This window comes from Antechinus flavipes, chromosome 2 (genome assembly GCF_016432865.1).
Source record: "Antechinus flavipes isolate AdamAnt ecotype Samford, QLD, Australia chromosome 2, AdamAnt_v2, whole genome shotgun sequence".
Lineage (NCBI taxonomy): Eukaryota > Metazoa > Chordata > Mammalia > Dasyuromorphia > Dasyuridae > Antechinus > Antechinus flavipes.
Genome location: NC_067399.1, coordinates 59,286,494 through 59,308,659, shown reverse-complemented (window position 1 = coordinate 59,308,659; position 22,166 = coordinate 59,286,494). Strand labels below are relative to the sequence as shown.

General features: G+C 38.6%; 1 protein-coding gene across 1 annotated transcript in view; it reads right to left on the bottom strand.

Moving 5' to 3' along the window:
* The window catches only part of SMPD3 (sphingomyelin phosphodiesterase 3), a 259,785-nt gene that overhangs the window by 67,413 nt on the left and 170,206 nt on the right, over positions 1 to 22,166 (bottom strand). Inside the window, exon 3 of the mRNA XM_051974942.1 lies at positions 14,637 to 14,705. The gene's annotated coding sequence lies outside the window, so the exon portion shown is untranslated. The remainder of the gene's footprint in view (positions 1 to 14,636; positions 14,706 to 22,166) is intronic.

Sequence of the window (22,166 nt, the reverse complement as noted above, 5' to 3'; positions counted from 1 at the left end):
AATGGGAGCTAAGTAGGATAGCAACTCTTATCTATTTATCTTTTGGTAGTAGAACCATCTTACAGGGTATTTTTTTTTTTTTTGATTTTTAAAAAAATCATGCCTTTTAAATTTATTCAGCAATAGATGACTAGAAATTTCATTTGTGTTTGTCAAGTGATTATTGTCTATGGCTCTCAACATTTTAAAAAATGTTTTATTGATGCTAACCCTTACCTCTAAATATAGTTGTCATTTCCTTATGATTCTTCCTTTTCCATTAGAACCTTTCCTCAAAACAAAAAAGTCTAGAGAAGCTCAGGAGAGACTGTCTTACCGAAAATGTGACCAAAGAAGAACTAGAGATCATTATTGATCACAAAATAGAAAATTTTGATTATATCAAATTAAAAAGCCTTTGTGCAAACAAAACTAATGCAAACAAAATTAGAAGGGAAGCAACAAACCAGAAAACATTTTTACAGTTAAAGGTTCTGATAAAGGCCTCATTTCTAAAATATATAGAGAATTGACTTTAATTTATAAGAAATCAAGCCATTCTCCAATTGATAAATGGTCAAAGGATATGAACAGACAGTTTTCAGATGATGAAATTGAAACTATTTCCTCTCTTATGAAAGAGTGTTCCAAATCACTATTGATCAGAGAGATGCAAATTAAGACAACTCTGAGATACCACTACACACCTGTCAGATTGGCTAAGATGACAGGAAAAAATAATGATGAATGTTGGAGGGGATGTGGGAAAACTGGGACACTGATGCATTGTTGGTGGAGTTGTGAACGAATCCAACCATTCTGGAGAGCAATCTGGGATTATACCCCAAAAGTTATCAAACTGTGCATACCCTTTGGTCCAGCAGTGTCTCTACTGGGCTTATATCCCCAAAAGATATTAAAGGGAAGGGACCTGTATGTGCAAAAATGTTTGTGGCAGCCTTTTTGATAGTGGCTAGAAACTGGAAACTGAATGGATGCCCATCAATTGGGAATGGTTGGATAAATTATGGTATAGGAATATTATGGAATATTATTGTTCTGTAAGAAATGATCAGCAGGATGATTTCAGAAAGGTCTGGAGAGACTTACGTGAACTGATACTGAGTGAAATGAGCAGAACCAGGAGATCATTATATTCTTTAATAACAACACTATATGATGATTGATCCTGATGGATATGGCTCTCTTCAACAATGAGAGGATCCAAATCAGTTCGAATTGATCAGTAATGAACAGAACCAGCTACACCCAGAGAAAGAACACTGGGAAATGAGGGTGGACCACAACATAACATTTCCACTCTTTCTGTAATTGTTTGCTTGCATTTTTGTTTTTCTTGCCAGGTTATTTTTACCTTCTTTTTAAATCTGACTTTTCTTGTGTAACAAGATAACTGTATAAATATGTATATATATATATTGTATTTAACATACATATACTTTAACATATTTAACATGTATTGGTCTACCTGCCATCTAGAGGAGGGAGTAGAGGGAAGGAGCGGAAAAGTTGGAACAGAAGGTTTTGCAAGGGTCAACGTTGAAAAATTACCCATGCATATGTTTTGTCAATAAAAAGCTATAATAAAAAAGGAAATGCCTCATTCTGGACCTCATTTTCTTTAGAGAGGAGGCTAGCATGCGAAATAACAAGTATTCCTTACATTGTTGTTGTTGTTGCTGTTGAATTATGTCCAGTTCTTTATGATCCATTTAGGATTTTCTTAGCAGAAATACTAGAGTGGCTAGTTGTATCCTTCACTAGCTCATTTTACAAATGAGGAAACTGAGGCAATTAGTCGTTATGTTGACCAGACTTCTAATATATTTCAGTTTTCTTTGCTTTACATTGCCTTCTTAACACTTGTTCAGAATGGCTATATATCCTCTTTCCCTGTATTTGTTAAATGTTTAAAAACATGTATATGCAAGCAGACCTGGAAGTGGATCCCAATTTATTACAAGCACTTAGGTGGCATTGTGGATAGCATAAGGGACTTGAAGTCAGAAGGAACCTGAGTTTGGATATGGCCTAAGATTTGCAAGTCACGTAAATTCTGCTGCCTCAGTTTCATGAACTATAAAATGGGGATAATAATCCACTTATCTCAAAGGATTGTTGCAAAGAGCAAATGAGATAATATTTGTAAAGTGCTTTGCAAATTTTAAAAGGCACAATATATGCTAGTCATTGTCAATCACCATCCTCATTCTCATCATCACTATTATCATTTTACTTAAAAACAAAAGAGCCAGATGTGGTTTAAGACGTTGTCTGGCCATCGCTGATCTACACAAGTCAAAAATCAATTCCAACAAAGACATTATGAGTTAAATCTCTATAGAAACAGAGTTTCCAGGTCTAGGCTTTGATTCATTTATTTCAAGGTAATACAATTTGAGTGTAATCAAGTTTCTTGAGCAGTTCCAAGGAGTGAGTTAGTTGTAATGGCATTTGAATTGTATATATTTTGCTTTAATTCTGCCTGGGCTGCATCTATCTTTGGTATCATGTGGGTAGTGGAGTGGCCAAGCCATGACCTTGGGCTCCATGGTCCTCGAGCAGCAGTGCAGAAGCTGGGGAGGACTTTCCCTCCAAGAACCTGCCTAGCCCCTCTCCCCAAAGGAGGCAATCACTGGAGGGGCTGCTCTGGGAACTAGGCTGGGTTCCACCAACAAGAGCAGGGTCACATGTGCTGTAATGGGTAGGTCAGCCTTCCTTATGTGTGCATGAGAACAACAGAAAAGGCAGCTTGGATTATGTACCCATTCTCCAGAGAGCTGCCCAACTAATTCTTCAGTAGCCATAATCCAGATCTCTTATTACCAAATTCAATATTTTTCTTATTTAATTAAATTCTCAACTGAAATATTAATTTGTCCATTCACATATCAGTGAGCCAATATAAATTTATTATCTTTGATGTAGCTCTAGATTTTATACCAATATTGATTTTCAAAGGGGATATTATTCAACTCTAGGTTTTTTTAAGTCTAGATGTAAAGAACTCTTTGGCAAAGAATCTCTACTAAAGCTGATTGGCAACTCATTTGTTTCTGACCTCAGAGAGCCATCTGAGAGCCCTGAGAGGATCATAAGATCATAGATTTGCCCAAGATCACAAGCTATATATGGAAGAGGCAGGATCTTCTTCATTCTGAGACTGATCCCCTCTCCTCTATATCAGGCTGTCTTTCATCAAGGGAAGGCCCAGATCTGTCTCAGAGATCTTTTTTCCCCCTTAAAATCTTTTCTGGTCATATGTGGTATTTTTTGTGGTGTGCTGCATATCATATACTGAGAAATGGCCCAGTGGAGAGAGTGCTGGACTTAGTGTCAGGAAGAGCTGAGTTTAAATTTGGTTTCAGATATATACTATATGGGCCCAGGCGAGTCACTTAACTTGTTTGCCTCAGTTTATCATTTGTAAAATAGGGATAATAATACCATTGACTCCCTTAGGTAAGCGCTATAGAAGTGTTAGCTGTTGTAACTATTATTATTTCACTATTTATATTTCTAGTACAAAAATTCTCTGCAATAATTTTTGGCTACTCTGTTGTTATCTCAAACTATTTGAAGAACTGTGCTATAGAAAATGGATGGAATTTGTGTTGTATGGCTCTAAGAAATAGAATTCAGGCTGATGGGCAGAATTACAGGGAGGTAGAGTTTGACTCAATATACACATTTTTTTGAGAAATTAGAAATATTTGAAAAGGTTTGTATCAGAGAGCAGTGACTTCCCATCACTGCAGCATTCAAATAGAAAGAGGAGAATGAGATATATAATTTTATGTTGGCCAATGCAGGGGGGACGAAGGTGTGAAGGAGAGAAAAATCAATACTTATTAATTAAAAAAATTTCAAAATAGTAGATGTAAGACTACATTACAAAGATATTGCAAAAATTATTCTATACTGGAAGCAAAGGATTGGAGTAGATAACGTTTAAAATCTCTTCTGCCCTAAAGTTCTAGTTCCTTTGAGACTAGGAGACAGATTTTAAAGATCAATCTAACCTGGCAAACTCTAGCTGATAGTAGGGACTTAAATCCAAAAGGAATTAACCTTTTTAATGGATCCAGAAAGACAGAACCAGAAGATTAAGATTTCGAGAATTAGGTAGCAGTTACCCAATGCCCTCGCAATCATTCAGGGAGAACAATCAATGCATAATGGAATAATGATGATTTCCCAGAAATGAACTATGCACAGATAGCCTTGATTCATATTTTAATGAAACATAATTAAATATCAGAACATTCCATGAACATGGATCCTGAGTTTATTAGGCATAAACATTAGTTTCCGTTCTAATCATTTACGTGACTCAGACTGGTCCATAAATTGCTTCCTTGAATTGGATTTTGAAGCTCAAAGGAAAAAGGCAAAGGTGAGTCAGATGGAACAGTAAGCTTCCTGCTGTTCTTTCTTTCTTTCATTCCCACCCTAGAACAAGTTGGAGTGCTGTAGGATCTTAGGTCATGTCTACAAGAGAGATTCCATTTTTTTTAGGGGGGGTCATCACTGGTACCTGGGATATTGCCTGCCAAGGAAGGTGTGTGTATTTTTTAAGTCTTATCTTGGCCAATCTGTATTGGATTTCAATAGTAGAACATTTTGTGAACTGTTTAAGCCTTGACAATTGGGAGGAGACTACACAGAAGAGCCCTTAGGCATTCTACTGGCCAGAACTGGACTCTCAGGAAGTCCCTAGACATTCTGGAATTCACCTGGATTACCATAAGAGCATGGCTGAACAAAAGCACTAACTCGGCACACGCCGGCCTTTTTGTCACCTTGGCTGAGTTTCCAGAGTTTGGGTCACTTCTGTCATCTGAGAGGTATCCTCAGAAAACGGGTTTGGGCCCAGTTTGGTCTAGGCCCCAAGTCCCATCCAAGCCCTCTGAGTAATGGATGAAGGGAAAGGAGCGACCTAAATCTTTTGGGATCTGATGGAACCAGGAAGCCTGGTTAAGAGCCCTACCTTTGGGCTTACTCTGGGACCTGGAGTCCTGTCACTGGGCTGACTGGCCATACATGACATATGAAAATCAAGTATTTATTAACATCTGACTATATGTGCTGAGCCTGAAATGTAGAAAAAGTACAATATCGTTACTGTGGGGAGGATGTGAGGGAGCGTGGTCATCAACGAAGAGACAAGTCACACAAAAGTGGGGTGGTGAAGAGGAAGAGCTTGGATGGGTCAGAAAGGGACAAGGCCTGCTTCAGCTCCTGGGTAGCCTGAGACAAATCACTTCTCTCTGGGTCTCAGTTTCTTTCTTCTTTTTTTTTTTTTTTTGGTAAAAGGAGAATAGATCACCGGCATCCCTGCTCACGGAGGAATCAGAGGCAGTGGTGGTTGGCATGGAAAATATCTGTGGACATTTCTGCTTTGGATTGCAGCAGGAGCTACATTTCTAAAAACTGAAGAAGGGCTCGATCGGCCTGACCCACCAGGGCCCTGCCGCAGCCCAGATTCGGGGGCCTCCTCTAGGTTCCTGCCAGTGACTGACATAGCCAATGACGGATGACAGCACAGACTAAACAGCTAGTTCCCTGCTTCACTGCCAAAGCAAAGTGGGACTCCAAAAGTCAATGCTTTTGGAAAATAGAACGGACAGAATCCTACAAGGAACATCCTCTAATCCTTTCCACACAAGAATGCTGCAAAAGGGTTTGTTTTCAAGATTGTAGTTGGGGAGGGCATCTGGGTAACTGAAGTCAGACACTTAAAACTTCCTAGTTATGTTATCCTGGGTAAATCACTTAACCCCAATTGCCTCAGCAAAAAAAAAAAAAAAAAAAAAAAAAAAAAAAAAAAATGTAGGTGGCCTGGAGGCAGGGGATTATGTGTCCCACAGTTTGGGGGAATAATTTTCTAGATCTGCAATTATATCTTTCTGAAGTTAATGTCCTTTGTAAAAGTTCTACTGTGTTTATGATAATTATGTCCTTTTTGACACACACACACATATTTATGGTAAAAGTCTCAAGATTCTCATATAGGAACTAGCCCATTTTCATGTAAGCTTTGGCAGGTCCCATCTGCCCAAGTATACTGAAAGGTTTAAATCTCATTAAAACCAGTTAATTAAAACAAAAACAAGACCAAAAACCCCCCCTAAAGCCTCCAACACAGAGAGATAAAACACTTGAGTACATTTTTAGACAGTGAGCTAAAAAAAACTCATGACCTTTAAAAATTTCATTGAGCTAAAAGCAGAGAGACTTTTATTAACTACCTAGTAAGTAAGTGTATTTAACAGTCAAATTCAAATTCAGGTTTTGAAATTTTTTAGACTCTCTCTGCTCTTGATCAGGCCTGTGGCTTAGAAGCAGGACTAATCTGGAGGAAAAGTACTGGGAAGCAATTTCCAGGCTTTTTTCAGCAGTTTGCAAATTTCAAAGGCAGAGAGACAAAAATCAAAGTGAGCACTGACTAAGAGGTTCAAGGCTGCCAACCTCTTCCTTCCTCCTCATCCTCCAAACGTCAGACACTAGAGGACACTCATTAGACACCTTTCTTTTCCCCTACATGCTCCAGCTCCTGCTTTTCTGGATCACAATGCACAAATCCTTTTTCTCAGTCCCACAGCTGTCCCAGTAGCTTTCTTCTGCCTCTTTTTCTACAGAATAAGCTGTGAAGCAAAATAATTGGCTCTAGTATTGAAGGGATTCTCTCCAGAGAAATCTAAGACTTCCTTTTTGGGAGTTTAGGCTTGATTTTATTTTATTTTTTTTTAAGTTGAAAGATATTTCATCTCCTGTTAAAGGTTGCCTATGCTATAAGAAATGACAAGGAGGATGATTTCAGAAAAACATGGCAAGAGCTATATGAATTGATGCAAAGTGAAGTGAGAAGAACTGGGAGATCACTGTGTACAATAACAGCAATATTGTAATGAGGATCAACTATAAAAGATTTGGCTACTCTGATCAATACAATGATCCAAGACAATTCCAATGGACTCATGCCATCCTTCTCCAGAGAGAGAATTGAAGTATTATTTAATTTTTCTTATTTTTTTTGCAAAATGGTTAACATGGAAATATACTTTTCATGCTTTCACATGTATAATTGATATTATATTACTTGCTTTCTCAGTAGATGAGGGATAGGAGGGAAGGAGAGAATCCAGAACTCAAAATTTAAAAAGAAAGAATGCTAATAATAAATAGAAATATTAAAAGAAAAATAAAGGCTGTTTGTAGTGAAGGCTCATTGAGAGATTTCTCCCCAAATTTGTTGGCTTTAAAGAATCTGATAGTAAGAAGTACTTGCAAAAGAGGTACTTAAGCTGGTCTGGTTTTGAGATTTCTCCTGCCCTTGTAGCAGATCTCAGCCATCCCCAATGTGAGAGAGCCATTTGGTTGACTCACTTCTTTGGATTCTTAAAAGCCTAAGGATCTGTCCTTTTCCTTCTGTTTTTCTTGTTATACAGGTCAACTTAGACACTCTCATGGGTTGTGGATTTGAAGCTTCTAGGATCAGAGAACTGTCAAAGTGACTGATTCCATTGGACTTCCTTATAAAACACTTCTCTTGAAGTCTCAGAAGACATGTTTGACCAATAATATAATCTGAACCTTTGCAATACTCATTTTATACTTCTTCTCTACTATAACAGGCAACATTATTTTATCACAGTCTCCCAGTGGAAAAAAATACTTGTATTAGTTTTCAACTCCACTTGTTTTTTAGTTTACATTTCCATCAAGCAGCCTAAGGTCATGGAAAAGTGATGGAATTAAAGCTGGAAGATATAGGGTACTAATACTGTCTCTGACTGTGGACAGGTCCTTTGATTTCTGAGCCTTAGTTTTCTTATCTTCAAAATGGGGGATAATATTATTTGTGCTACTAATCTCCCAGAACAGCTGTGAGGTGGAGGTTTACTCATATGAATGAGCAAGATGGCTCTCTTGGTGTCTGCCTTTTCCTTTCTTTACTGTAGCCTCATCTTTCATTTTAGTTTCTTCTTTGCCAGTGTCTAGCCATGTGGCCATGGCTGGTTTTCCCCTCTATTGATTTGAACACAATTTTCAAGGATGGCTGTATATATATCAGACTTTGCCTGCCAGAAATGATTGCTTTCTCCCTTATGCACACTTTTGGCCTTAACCTAAATGTTTTCAGTAATCTGATCACAGGCTAACTGCACTGGGATTATTTTTGTCCAAGAAGAAATTAGCCAAAAGACGGGGAGAGATTTTTTTAGGCATTAAATTCTTTCTTAGTGCTGGTATCCTTTCCCTTTTTGGCTTGCCTTTTCCCTTCAGTTTCTTGGGATTTCCCTGTTCCTGTCTATTTTCTTGAACTTTCTGATTTTTTCTGTTCACTCTAGTGACAGCCAGTAATGACGAACCGAGGCTGCATTTGAACTCAGGTCCTCCCATATCCAGGGCTGGTGCACTCTGCCACCTAAATGCCCCAAACTTTTTGATTTCTTACTTATTCTGAATGTTCTCCAGTGTTTGTGCCCTTCCAGGTCCTAGCTGTCTTACTAATTTGACTGGTTGCTTATTTTCACCATCAATATTTGTATATGACTCTACAAACTACTTGCATTAGTTTTCAGCTCAATTTTGTCCTTCAATCTATTCTTTGTCTTGTGTTATTGACATTGTTGACAATGTTGTCATATCCAACAACATGACATCATGGGGAGAATGATGGGATTAGAGCTGGGAGATGTGGATACAGAACTGGCTCTGATACTGCTTGTGAATATGGGCAAATCACTTGGCTTCTGATCCAAAGCCTCACTCTGACCTTTGGGGAAACCGAATTCATTCTAACTCTGGATGCTCCCTTGGTCTCTCGCCTCAAAACTCTACCTTTACTATTCTCTTCCAGGACCTATTTTTATTTTCAGAACTGTATCCTCTAGACTCAGGTCTGATCTGCCATCAAAGATCCACTGTTGTCCATGATCCCGGCGTTGACACTGCGTGTGGGGGAAACTTTAATAATTTGTTGTGAGCAGGAGCCGGCATTCTGGTAGTTGAGCAATATGGACTTTGGGCAGGGTGTGCTGGAGTTATGTAAATGGATGGGCAGAAGGTGAAGGGATGGCATTAGGAAATGTGGGTAGAGTCAGTATTAATTTTGAATTTTGACAATTATTTTCAAGGCTGCTCTTGCACATGGCTGACATCTTCATGACTCCCACACAGTACTTTGCTGGGATTAAAACTACTGGATGACACTTCAAACACATGCCCACACTGCTGCTTTGATACCCCACTACCAATCTGAGAAGAGATCTTCTTGCTTCAATAAATGTCCATCTTTTACTCCAGTAGTTCCTGAAGCCATAGAGCAGCTATTCACTTAGCTGCTCCCTATGTCTAAGACAACAGTCCTTTTGGATGCCTGCACTAATTTATAATTGTGTGATTGGGAAGACTCAAGTTGTTTTCTGAAAGAATATATGTCAGGAAGACATGCATTCTGGGAGCTTAACTTTGCATAAGTCACTTAAGTTTTTGGATCTTTGGTTTCCCCATTTGTAAAACAGATATATTAAAAACAGCTTTCTCACAGAGTTATTGTGAGGATCACAATATGTGTTATACATACAAAGTGCTTTTTAAATTTTCAAGCGATATATAAAAGGGAAGTTATTATTATCATTTCTCCCACTGTATAGACTAGGGGATTATTAACCTTTTTTGTATCATAGATATTTTAGCTAAAGGAAACCAGTGGATCCTTTATTAGAATTATGTTACTGAATGCACAAAATAAAATACATAGTATGATAAAGGAAATCAATTTATATTGAAATAAATATATAAATTATTTTTTCTTTCCAAGTTCACAGATGCCTGGAAATTTATTTTGTGGATTCCAAATTAAAATTCCTGGTCTAGACAGTTTGGGAAGTTTTAACATCATTTCCAGCACTAGTCCAGTGGGGAAAGTACACACATTTACTTCCAAACAGGACCTTCCAAAGTCCTGTTTCTTGACCATCAGTATGGGGGCTAGAGAGAGAAGGCAGCTGTCCTGGTTTTCATTCCAAGGTTTTTTCTCCTGGTATGTTAATCTGGATCAGTACCAGGGACAGCGGAATTGTTTTTTAACCCAAAACTCATCAGAAGAATGAGTCTTATTTCTCACTGCTCTAGGCCAGAAGGACTATATTCAAATGGACTCCCTTTAGAACAATCCTTTTACCTTGGTGGTGATTAGGGACTGGATGCAGGTTTTATCACTAGGCCTAAAGTCAGAATTCTCAGGGTCAACAGAGCAAAACAACCTATTATTCCAGACTTTTTTTTTTTTTTTAAGCAAAGACTTTTAAAAAAGAAACCCACTGTTTCCAATGTACATCTGCTGAGTCACTAGCATGGGACTTCGCTGATTCCTTGACAAAAGAAATAGAATAATGTGGATGATATTATCACCCTTGTGGATGTATCATCATCCTTAAGGATGTTATGGTTCAGCTGCCTCTTTTTTTTTTTTTTAAACAAATGAGTAAACTGAGGCCACAAGCAAATGGTAGCACTTAATAAATGTTTATTGACTGAATGGATGATAATGTTGGACCTGACTGAGTATTGTATAATATAGTTATCTTGAGTAGTCATTCTGCAAGCTGCACAGATGTGCTGATAGAAGCTAATGCTGGACCACTAACCATGGGAGGGTGCCATTATCAGGGCTCCTGTTAGTTTCATCCCTAGAGGAGAGGCTCTATCACGGGTCATCATAATCACCATAGAATATGAAAAGTCAATTGGGTTCTAGAGCTATGCCCTGCATACTAAGGAAATTAGGATGCATCCTATTAAGATCTGCACTTTCCATTTCTATTCCATTTCCACCTGCTTTCCTTTTTCTCAGCTCCTAGTTGACAATTTATCCATTTCTTTGCATTACTGATCCCTACTTGCATCTCTGGCACCTCTGTATTTCTATTATTCCTTATTAGGAGAGAAATCAGCTTCTTTAGGAAACTTCACAGCCTTTGAATCCATCATTATCTGCTGCTGTCCTCAATTTTCCTTACATTTCCCCTCCTTGTCACTACCATGCCTCCTCTGGGGAATGGCAGGAAGTTAAATTATGCTAATAATTTATCCCAATCCTAAATCTTCTCTTCTGATCCTGCAGAAATGTTCAAGAAGTTGAGCTGCAGTACCACCCACTCCAAATCTTTTCAACAGTAATAGTTTGGTAAGGTTCAGAACAATTACAAGGAAGTCTCAAGATAGAAGAAGCAGAAAGGCTCAGTTTGCTCTTTGAAAGGTGATTCCAGTTCGTCTTCCTTCAATGGAGATTGCCATTGTAGCAATGGGCAACTCATCGCCTAGAAAGGTGATATCTAAGACAGGGATGTTACCTTGTCCTTCTCCTCAAGCAATACATAGGAAAACAGGAATTTATTCTACAAATAGGAGGAGTCTGTATACATATTCACCACCTCTTTGTACAACTGAGATCCCTGCAAAGGAGACAAAAACAGGAAAATGGCTTGCCCAATACCTAGGGTCTTAGGACTCACTACAACTCTGGTTCTTCCATGACTTGTGAAAAGAAAATGCTTTAAGAGAAAAAAACAATTCAATGTAGCAGCAGATTTAGAGACAGATGACATAGATTCTAGTATTAGGTCTGTCCCTCTGTCTGACTTTAGATAAATTCACTTAAGTTCTTGGACCAAGGTTTCTATGTCTATACAACGGGAGAATAGATCTGGATGATATTTAAGACCTCTTCTAGCCTTTGAGCCTAGGTGCCTATTTAGTAACTTATCTAAAAAGGATTTAGAATGAATCAGTTTCAATGACTCCCTTAATTGATAAAAAAACCATGGAATTTAAGTGACCTGATAGTGCTTTTGATTCTTCCAGATTTCATTTTCAAACTCCCTTGTGGGTACCTTTTTCCCTTCCTTTACCCATTCAAACTCCTTTTGTGCATTGACCTCCTCCATTATAATGTCAGATTCTTGAGGGCTGGGACTTTCTACTTACTTTCATTTGTATCTCCAAAGCTTAGACCTTGACTGGGATATAGTAAGAACTTAATAAATGGCTGTTACCTGCCTGCCATATTGTAAGCAACAGAGCTAGTGTGAGCGTTTTGGCTGAAAATTCAGTGCTCTTTAATTAGATCATGCTGTTTCTATGTACCTTATAATAGGTAGTTTGGTGTGGTGGTTAGAACCAGACTTGAAGCCAGAAGGATCTAACTTCAAATTTTATCTCTGACATATACCATCTGTGTGACCCTAGACAAGTCATCATCTGCCTCAGTTTCCTCATTGTAAATGAGTATAAAAATAGTATCAACTTCCCAGGATTATTGTGAGGATAAAATAAGACATACATCAAATACTAGCTATTATCACTACTATTACTAGTAGTCTGGATTAGAACCAGACTTGAATCCAGAAGGATCTAAGTTCAAATTTTATCTTTGACATATACCATCTGTGTGACCCTAGCCAAGTCTTCATCTGCCTCAGTTTCCTCATTGTAAATGAGTATAAAAATATTCAAATCAGAAATGGATTTATGGCTCAGCAAGAGGACAACATACTACCATTTTTGTGCATTTTAGAAGGTCTGCTCCATGAGCATACAGACTAAGTCTGTTTTCTAAATGATCCAAAGCTAGTAGGTATAGAAATCAGCATTATTCTACATACATAGAGATGAGCTTGGGAGAAAGACCAGGAGAATGTTAATAAGAAGATTCCTTCAGAAAATATTAAAGATTGACAGTTGATGGGGGAATGTAGAATGATGATAATGATAGCTGTCCTTGATGCATCACTTGTCACTTTAAGATTCACAAAGCACTTTCTCCTAACTACCTTGTTCATTCTTTATTAATGACCAAGGAAATGGGGATGGGGATAATGGTCTCTGGAATCTCTTTTAGAGAACATAGCAGGTCAGAATAATAATGGCTGGCATTCATATAGCACCAGATATACAGTAACATTTGATTTTCTCCATCTCTTTTACCTAAAGTAAGAAATGCAGACATTATTATCTCCATTTCACAAGTGAGAAACTGAGGCTCCGAGGAGTGATTTGCTCAAGATCACATGATTTTTTTTTCCCAAGGCAGCAGGTATTAAATGCCTACTATTTTCCAGGCACTGTAATAAAGATTGAGGTACAAAGAAAGACCGAGACAGTCCTTGCTTTCAATGAACTTGTGGTCTCATGGAGAAGACAATTGCAAACAATTGTGTACAAATAGGAAAACTGAGAAAACCTGCTTGGATGAGTAGTTAAAGCATATTCAAAAAGACGGAAAAGGAAAACTGAGACAGGCAGAGACCTTCCCATGGTCACAGAGCATCTGTGCCAGAACCAGGAACTTTTGACTCCTGAAACCCCACTCTTTTTACTGCTGGTAGGTCACATAGTTAAGAAGCAGAGTTATGAATTCTTAATCCAAGGATAAAGTCCTTTCTATTACTCTGTCTCCAAGCAATCTTGAGGATTCATTCATTTTTTGGGAAGGGCAGAGAACACAATATGTACACAATAGTAAATAAAAATGTAGAAAATGGACTTGAATTAAGCTCATGTCATGTAAGTAGGGAGAAAGGGATAGATGCATGAGATGTTGTAGAAGCCAAATTGATATTCCTTAGTAGCTGACTGTCTATGAGTAGAGGGAGATGGAAAAGTCTAGGATGACTCTGAACTAGAACACCTGGTTGACTAGAAGCACAGTGGCTCTCTTGAAAGAAATAGCAAAGAGCCAGGAGATAGTGAGTTCTGATTTGACACATTGAGCTTCAAATGCCCATAGAACATCCATTTACAAATGTCCACTAAAATTGTATAGGGATGAGCTCAGGATCAGGATCTGTTTGGGAGTCACCTGCATAGAGGTGATAATTAAATTCCTTGGAATTGATTTGCTCCCCAAGAGAAAGATTACCTCGATTTAAGGATAGGAGCAATCATTGAGGGTGGAATCATTTTGCTGATTTGCGATGTTCCTCCTCAATTTACAATTGTCTTGAAGAGCAGTAACAGGTTGGTTACTGAGAATAGTATCAGGGAAAAAATGAGTAAACTCCATTCCTGACATCCATTCTTCCTTAGGCTACATCCACATTAGTTGATAATAACCCACATATAATAGAGTTAAATTATTCCCCCATTTCTTTTCCCCACTTAGTAAGCTATATGGAGCGATGGTTGGAGCATTGGACTTGAGAATCAGGAAGTTATGAGTTCAAATCCTGCTTCAGACACGTCCCTTAGTTTCCTCATCTGGAAATAATAGTAGTACCTATTTCACAGGATTGTTGTGAGGATAAAAACAATGAGACAGTATTTGTAAAGAACTTAGCAAACCTTAAAGTGCTATTATGAAATTGCTAACTATTATTATTTATATTATGTGGATATGGTGACATTTCTTATAAAGAATGCTGCTTTGGGACCATAAAAACCAGACAGATATCTCCTTCTGTTATAGCTAAGGGCCCACCAGGAAGAAATTCTCTTTCCACAAGGAACACAGACCCCCTTCTTCTAACCCTCATCTTCTGCTGTCTTCTCTCTCACTAACTGCCAAGTGCTGATCATCAAGCATTAAAATATATCAACAACGAGAAACCAAAGTTTTTGCAACATACCAAACACAGTCACACAGCAATCTTCCTTGCAAGGAGTGAGGGTCCCCTCAGTGCTGCGCCCCGTGAATCCTGCAAGATACAAAATATAGGGAGAGTGGTGTCAATATAAAGTTTATTATTAAATAAAATAAAATAAAATATTAAAAAATATAGGGAGAGTGGAATCATTCAGGCAGGAAAACAATTGCTTGCATTGAAATAGCACCTCTAGGTTTTCAAAACATTTTCCTTGCAAACATCCCTGGGTACAGAGGCAGTGTGATGTGGTAGAAAAAGCATGGGATTTGATGTCAAAGGTTGTTGTTTGATCATTTCAGTCCCATCTGACTCTTTATGACTCCATTTGGAGTTTTCTTGGTAAAGGTTCTGCAGTGGTTGGCCATTTCCTTTTCTAGCTCATTTTATGGATGAGGAAACTGGGTCAACAAGGGAGAAGTGACTTCTTCACAGTTACTCAGCTAGTAAGTGTTTAAGGCTAGATTTGAACTCCAGGTCAGGAGTTCGGTCCACTATAGCACCTGGCTACACTTGATTTTAGAAAGTCTGTGTTCAACTCCAGACTCTGTTACTTATTACCTGTGTGACTTTAGGTAAGTCACAACTTCTCTGAGTCTTATCTTTATGAAGAAGGGGTTGGATTAGATCCTCTCTAATAACCTTTCTTGCTTGCTATGATCTTTCAGGAAACCTGCAGTTGAGGGATGTGTGTGAAATATTATCTCCATTTTTACAAATAAGGAAACTGAGGCCCAAAGAAATTGAATGCCTTGGCCATAATGACACAGCTTAATGAGTCGTAGAGTCAGCACCAACTCAAAGCCAGGTCTTCCAAATTTGACTATTGCTCTATCTATTGTATCATCCTTTTAGCTAATGAGCATTTGTGTTTTTCCTGGGATTTGATATAAAGATTCCCCCCTTTTCTTTTTAAAATCTGGTGACTGATATTTATTTGAATCCTGTGATTCTATTTTAAATATTAGAAAAAGGAAATATACATGATTTATATTTCATTTACTTCATAGTCTCTTTTTTGAATGAAATAATATATTTTTTAACCTTTCTGCCTTGCTCTGACTTTCTGACTCTTTAATCATCTCTGAAATACACAGCATAGATGCTGAATATGTATTTGTTAAATTCAGTTATGGCTCTTCTGGATGTTCCAGACAGTCAAGAAACACTCTCTATACTGTGCATTAGGTACTGTCCTAAGACAGGTAAAAGTCCCTACTCTTAAGAAGCTCACAATCTAATAAGATAACATGTAGACAGCTATGTACAAACTAAACTATAGCAAGAGAAAGTGGAGATACTTAGTAGAAGGAAAGCATCAGAACTAAGAGGGATAGGGAAAGGCTTGCTGTAGGAGGTAAAATTTTTGCTGGGTCCTGAAGGAAACTGGGAAACCCACCTGGGGAAGCCCAAAGTAAAGTACTCTAATGAGGATTTGGCCAACGTTGAATATAAAGGCAACAATAATTCCCATTTTGATACGGCTTCGAAGTTTACAAAACACTTTTCTCACAACAACTCTCTGAGGTAGGAAGTGTAAATACTAGTACTCTCATTTTCCAGATGAGGAAATGGTATCCAAGGTTCCCCAGACTGGAAGTGCCACTTCTAGTAACCTGCTTCCAAAGCCAATGTCCTTTGCACAAACTCTGTTGCCTCCTGCATCTTGCCAGTCGAGCATTGTGATGCTTATTTTCTCAAACAAGTCAGCATCTTCCCCAGCTACTTTTAAATCTCCTTGGTTGTTGTATGTTTTTTGTATTTGTGAAATGTGGAAAGTATTGGAGCTACCTAGAGAAAAGAATGGGCATTCTGTGGTTTCCACATGAGTGGGGTCCAGGTGTTGGAAGAAGTCAAGGGAAATGAGGAGACAGAATAAAGCTGAGGACCAGCATTAAGTCAACTTCCAAGTGACATGCAGCAGGCAATCTACCAATAACATTTAGTCAGCATCTTCTATGTGCTAGGCCTTGGGCTAAGTGCTGGGGACACAAAAAGGGGCAAAAGATGGTTCCTTCTCTCAATGAGGTTACCTTAATGGGAGGGGGACAACATATAAGCAAATATATATAAACAAGCTACATATGGGATAAATAGGAAATCATTAAAAGAGAGAAAACACTAGAATTGAGAGGAACATGATAGAGTGACTAAAACCCTGGATTTCAAATCAGATCTGTTTTGTTCGACTCCTGGCTAATACTTGTTAGCTCTGTGAGTTTTGGGAAGATCAAGTCCCTTGTCAAGGACTCTTCCATGACAATAAAATTAGGACACTGAAGTAGTTTGTCTTTAAAGTCCCTTTCCAACTCCAAATTAGACCAGAAAATCCTTTTGGTGATCAGGAGTTTGTGCTGCTACCTTGCATGCTACAGAATAAATTAGTAGAGACTTGACTAAGAAATCCAGCACTCGGAGCAAATTCACGAGAGGGGAGGGTAGACAGAGGTCAAAGTTAGGACATGGAGCCATTGTGATCTTCGGCGTCCCAGGAGATGGGCAAGAAGTTTGCCCCAATTCTGTGGCATTGTGTTGGTTCATTGCTGGGGAAAGACAGCATTGGGCCATTGCTTCTCATCTTAGGGGGGCTAACACAGAGTCTTTTTCCCATGGTGGTCCCCTGTGTATTTCAAAGAGGAGAAATACTACCCTCCTCTCAATGCAGCTATTCTGGGACTAAATCCCAATGGCCCTGTCCTAGTTATAGCTCTGTAAAATGAAATGGAACCTAACTGGTCCTCATGAAGAAAGACTCAGATAACTTGCTAAACAAATTATTTCTTCACGTTTCTTTACTTTATCTTTCCAACGAGCTAATAGTTGAGGATTAAATTAAGCAACTTGACTCTGCCACTTATTACTTGTATGGCAGTGGGTAAATTATTTAAATTTTCTGAGGGTGCTGGCTTCCTCATTGGAAAAATGAGGGGATTGGACTAAACCAGTTCTGGCATCCCCTCAGCTTCCGATCCTATGCCAGCCACACTGAGCCTCTGCTTTCTACCTCCTCTCCTGCATCAAAGGGCTCCCCTCGGGCCACCAGTTTTGTACAGCTCACCATTGTGCCAGTAGCTCCTGCAGGTACCGCCATATGTCTTCCCTGGCCACTGACACAGTCTGCGTATTCACTTTTACTTTGAGGATGCAGAGGCCTAACAGCAGCTGCTAGGACTCATCAGCCGGCAGCACCATCTGGTAGGTGCAATCTTTGCAACTTCTCAGATTCTGTCTCTCCGAAGGCTTTTATAAAATTGCAGAGAAAACGTGACCTAGTTAACTTGACCTAACCCCTCTATCTCCCACACAAGTCAAAGAGCCATCAGAATTTAAAGATAAATTACTCATGAAAAAAAAAATCCTCAAATGCAGCAGAGGCAGCCGCAGCTCAAGCGCAACTGTTCGGGTCGCCTGATACAAACAAGAGATGAGACAAATCACTTCCTCAGCTTGACTTCTTGCAAAGATGCCCAGAGAAGGGCTTTTTGGTGCTTTAAAGCACCAGTGATTCTGAGCCAAATCCATGATTTCCTTCCCTTTTCTCCCAGTTTGTTTTTTGTAGCTATTCTGTAAAATAGTCTGTGGCAGCCCATTTTACAGAATTATCATGAGATCATCCCATTCACTTTCTATCTTGTTTTCAATTTGGAGAGAATACTGCATATACATTAAAGCTAAGGGGATATGCTAAAAAGGTGTAGGAAGCTAGTGACCCTATTTGGGGTTTTCTTGGCAGAGATATTGTACTTTGTCATTTCCTTCTCTGGCTCATTTTACAAACGAGGAAACTGAGACAACAATTGAGCAAGGCAAACTTGCTCAGGATCACACAGCTAGTAAGTATCTGAATCCGGATTTGAATTCAGAGGGATGAATCTTCCTGCCTCTGGAGTGGGTACTGTGTCTATTGTACCAGCTGGTTGCTGATCCCTAGTATCTAGCACAGGGCTAACTTAATAGAACTGGGTCAGCTTGTCCTGTTTTAGTGAACATTGCTCCCTTCCACATGTTGAGTTACTTGCTCTCCCTACTTCATGTTTCCTTACTATTCCCAATTCCCTCTCCCATATTTGTGCCTTTGTTCATGATCATGTTCACGCCTCCATACCGTATACCTTCTTTTGGAATTTTTTAAATTAATTTTTTTATTCTGAGTTTAACACCCCCTTCCCAAGCAGGAGTATTTCCAGATACAAAGTAGAACATAAAAGAGGATTACACATGAAACTGTGAATCTCTGTTATGTTCAGCTTGCTTTTTAAAAGAGTATTTAAATTCAACATGGTACTTTCAAAACTATTATGGTTGTCTGTGCTTCCTTCTGTTCTCTTCTGCACATCTAAAAAAAGGTTTCAATGGATCTGTTTTTACACCATTATTGCTAATCCCAATCCTTTGATTTCCCCTCCAAATGTTGTAATAAACAAGCAAAACAAATCTATACAATGGCCATCTGTGAAGATGTCTCTACAACTTGAGTCTATCAAGTTGTCAAAAGGTTGATAACATATCTTATCATTCCTTTCCCCTTTTGAAAGCCTTTCCTTTTCCCAAGCCTCTGCTAGAGATCCACTGTTGTTATTATTGGTAAAATCTTCTCCATTCCCTCTAGTTGAAAATGATATCTCATTATGTTGATCTTTCCCTTTTATGCACTTACCACATTTTAATTTTTCATAAAAGTATTTATGTACCTGTTTTTTTATAAGCATTCTGAAGATATGAATTGTTTCATTTTTTCTTTGTATCTCAGTGCCTTACAGGAGAGCTGGCACATAGAAGGCATTTAAATGGTTTTGAATCAACTCGACACATGTAATAAACCCTTCTGAAAAGCCCATCACTTTCTGTGGTTTAAATGGCGTAGAACAACAGTAATAAACACACACTAATTGTCTATTGTAGAGATGATACAAAGTTGAGAAAACTCATGGTTCTAGTCCTCCAAGAACTTGAAGCGTAATGGGCAGCTTCTGGTCTAGACACATCCACCCACTTCTGTCTCCATCCCTTGGGAAATGCTTTTGAAAGATTAAGTGAAATGGAGCCATGTGCATCATTCCTTGATCTGTGGCTTTATAGCACCATGGTTTATATTCCTGTGAGCTGGTGCTAATGATCTTGTTAAGGGGAAAGAGCTCTCTGGAGAAACTGAAGAAGGCTATCTTCGTTCACCCCGGCCCTTTTAAAAAACCCAAACTATAAAAACATTTGAGACAGAGGAGGCCAGATGATAAAATGGAAAATCCATAGCAACATCTCTTTTTCCCCCCCTCATTTTATTCCTTCCTCTCTTCCCCAGCCCATAGGGTGCCCTGCTCAGAAAGGTTTCAGAGCAACTTCAGAAGCCCGAGGGGGGTCAGTCTCTTGGAATGTGAGCTCAGGAGGGAGGAAAGCTATCTTTCAGAAAAAAGAACATTCTGCTCAAGATGGGCCACACATTTTTTTTCTTCTGAAGTTACATGAAAGGAGACATCAAAATAGGAAATTAAATCTTTACTGCCTGCTCCCCCCCTTCTTTTAAGAATTAGCTGAAAGGTTAATCTAACTGGGAATAAGCTAATGGCTTTTTTTTTCTTTTTTTCATTTCTTGAACAAAAGAATAAAATCAAAAGTCAAATACATTCTGGACAGCCTTACTCGAAGCAAAGAAAGCAGCACACGGTACCTTGCATTTATGGTCTCTGTACTAACAGAAAAGTCTGTGTGCAAATGAGTGTGTAGGTGGTTAAAGGAATTTATGCTCTAAAATGAGACATCCCTTGTAATTTGCAATGGCTGAGAGGTGCACTTTGGAACAGCACCACGCATCAGCAATCCATCAATCCTATCTAAATTGGCAGCAGTTTCTAATCAACTGACATGCCAGCTACTTACATATTATTGCTTTCAGAAACAGATGGCAGCTGTAGGGGGGGGGGTGGAAAGTAAATTGTAAAATTTCTCAAAAAACGTGCTGGAGCCCTTTGCTTAGAAAACCCAATTCTTCTCGAACAATACAATGGCCCAGCCTGGCTTTCTGCCACACAAAGAAAGGAATACATAATCTGTTCTCATTTTGATTTTTCCATCTGAAATAAGGAAAATATGATGAAAGGTAAAACATGGGATATCCAGGTGCTTATCACAGGATTTAGAGCTGAAAAGAAAACCTTCGAGATAATTTTTTAGAACAACCTTTCATTTTGTGGATGAGGATACTGAGGCTCAGAAAGAAGAAATGATCTCAAGGCAGAAAAGAAAGGAAAGTTAGGCTCTCTGACTCCCAACTCAGTGCCCTTCTATTGTTCCATGACTGCCGAGTCAGGATCTCAGGTGAATTCTGATTTGGTTAGTTGCTCCCTTAATCCTTCCTACCCAATTTCTTCTAGAGTAGGGTTCTTAACTTGAAGTGTTCTGGGCCCCTTTAGCAATCTTTGAAGTGTACTAACCTTTCCTTTTCTCAGAATACTATTGTTAAATGCATAAAACAAAACATAGGATTACAAACAAACATAATTATATTGAAATATGCTTATCCAAATGGTAAAAAACATAGTTCAGAGATTCCAGTTTAAGAGTTCTATAATTTCTGTTCTCAACTATTTTGTTGTGTTGCTGCACACTCACCCATTTATCTACCTATCCATTCATCTATCCATCCGTCTATCCATTCATCTATCCATCCATCACCTATCCATTCACCCATCAATCTATCCTTCTTTCCATAAATTCATCCATCCATCCATCCATCCATCCATCTACAAAAATTTATTAAGCTTCTATAATAAGCTAGGCGCTCTGCTAAGAGAAACACAAAGACAATAAATGAAACAATCCTTATTTCTCTTGTGCATGGGTGGAGACAACAAGCACATATATAAGTATATATTATGAAACTGACATACTTTATTCTTAACTAAGTTAACTTCAGCACAGTCTCAATCCTCCCACAATTTGCACAGGGCCTTCAAGATGCAAAATGCCACAGGAGCCCCAGAGAAAGAAAAGTGTAGAAGCAGTAATATATTCTTTTTCCCATCATGCTCTTTTAAGCTCTCTTGCACTTTTATAGCATTGATATTTCTTGTTGCTATGAGTTACCAGAGGTTGTAAAGGATTTTAAATTAGATCCATGTGCTAAGATAGCCAGCTCCCAGACTTGGGACCAGCTAAGAATTATTGAATTGGCCAAGAATGCTACAGTTGGGACTAAGTGAAGCTTACAGGTGACAGTGACAAGAGTAAAGAGTGAGGAAGGAGGAACAAAATGAAAGGAAGGGAGGAAGGAGAGGGAAAACAACAACAAAATGATTGGCTATCCACGATGCCACCAGAAATTGCTTTCATTGCCATCCATTGACATATTCACTCAAACACTTATTAATTATCTGCTATGTATTTTACAAGGCATGTGTTATGTACTAAGAGGGATATAAAGAAAAATAAATCATGGTCCCTGCCCTCAAGCAGTTTATCGTCTATTACAGATGATAAGACAGGTACTCAGATAAATATAATGTACATCATATGTGGTAA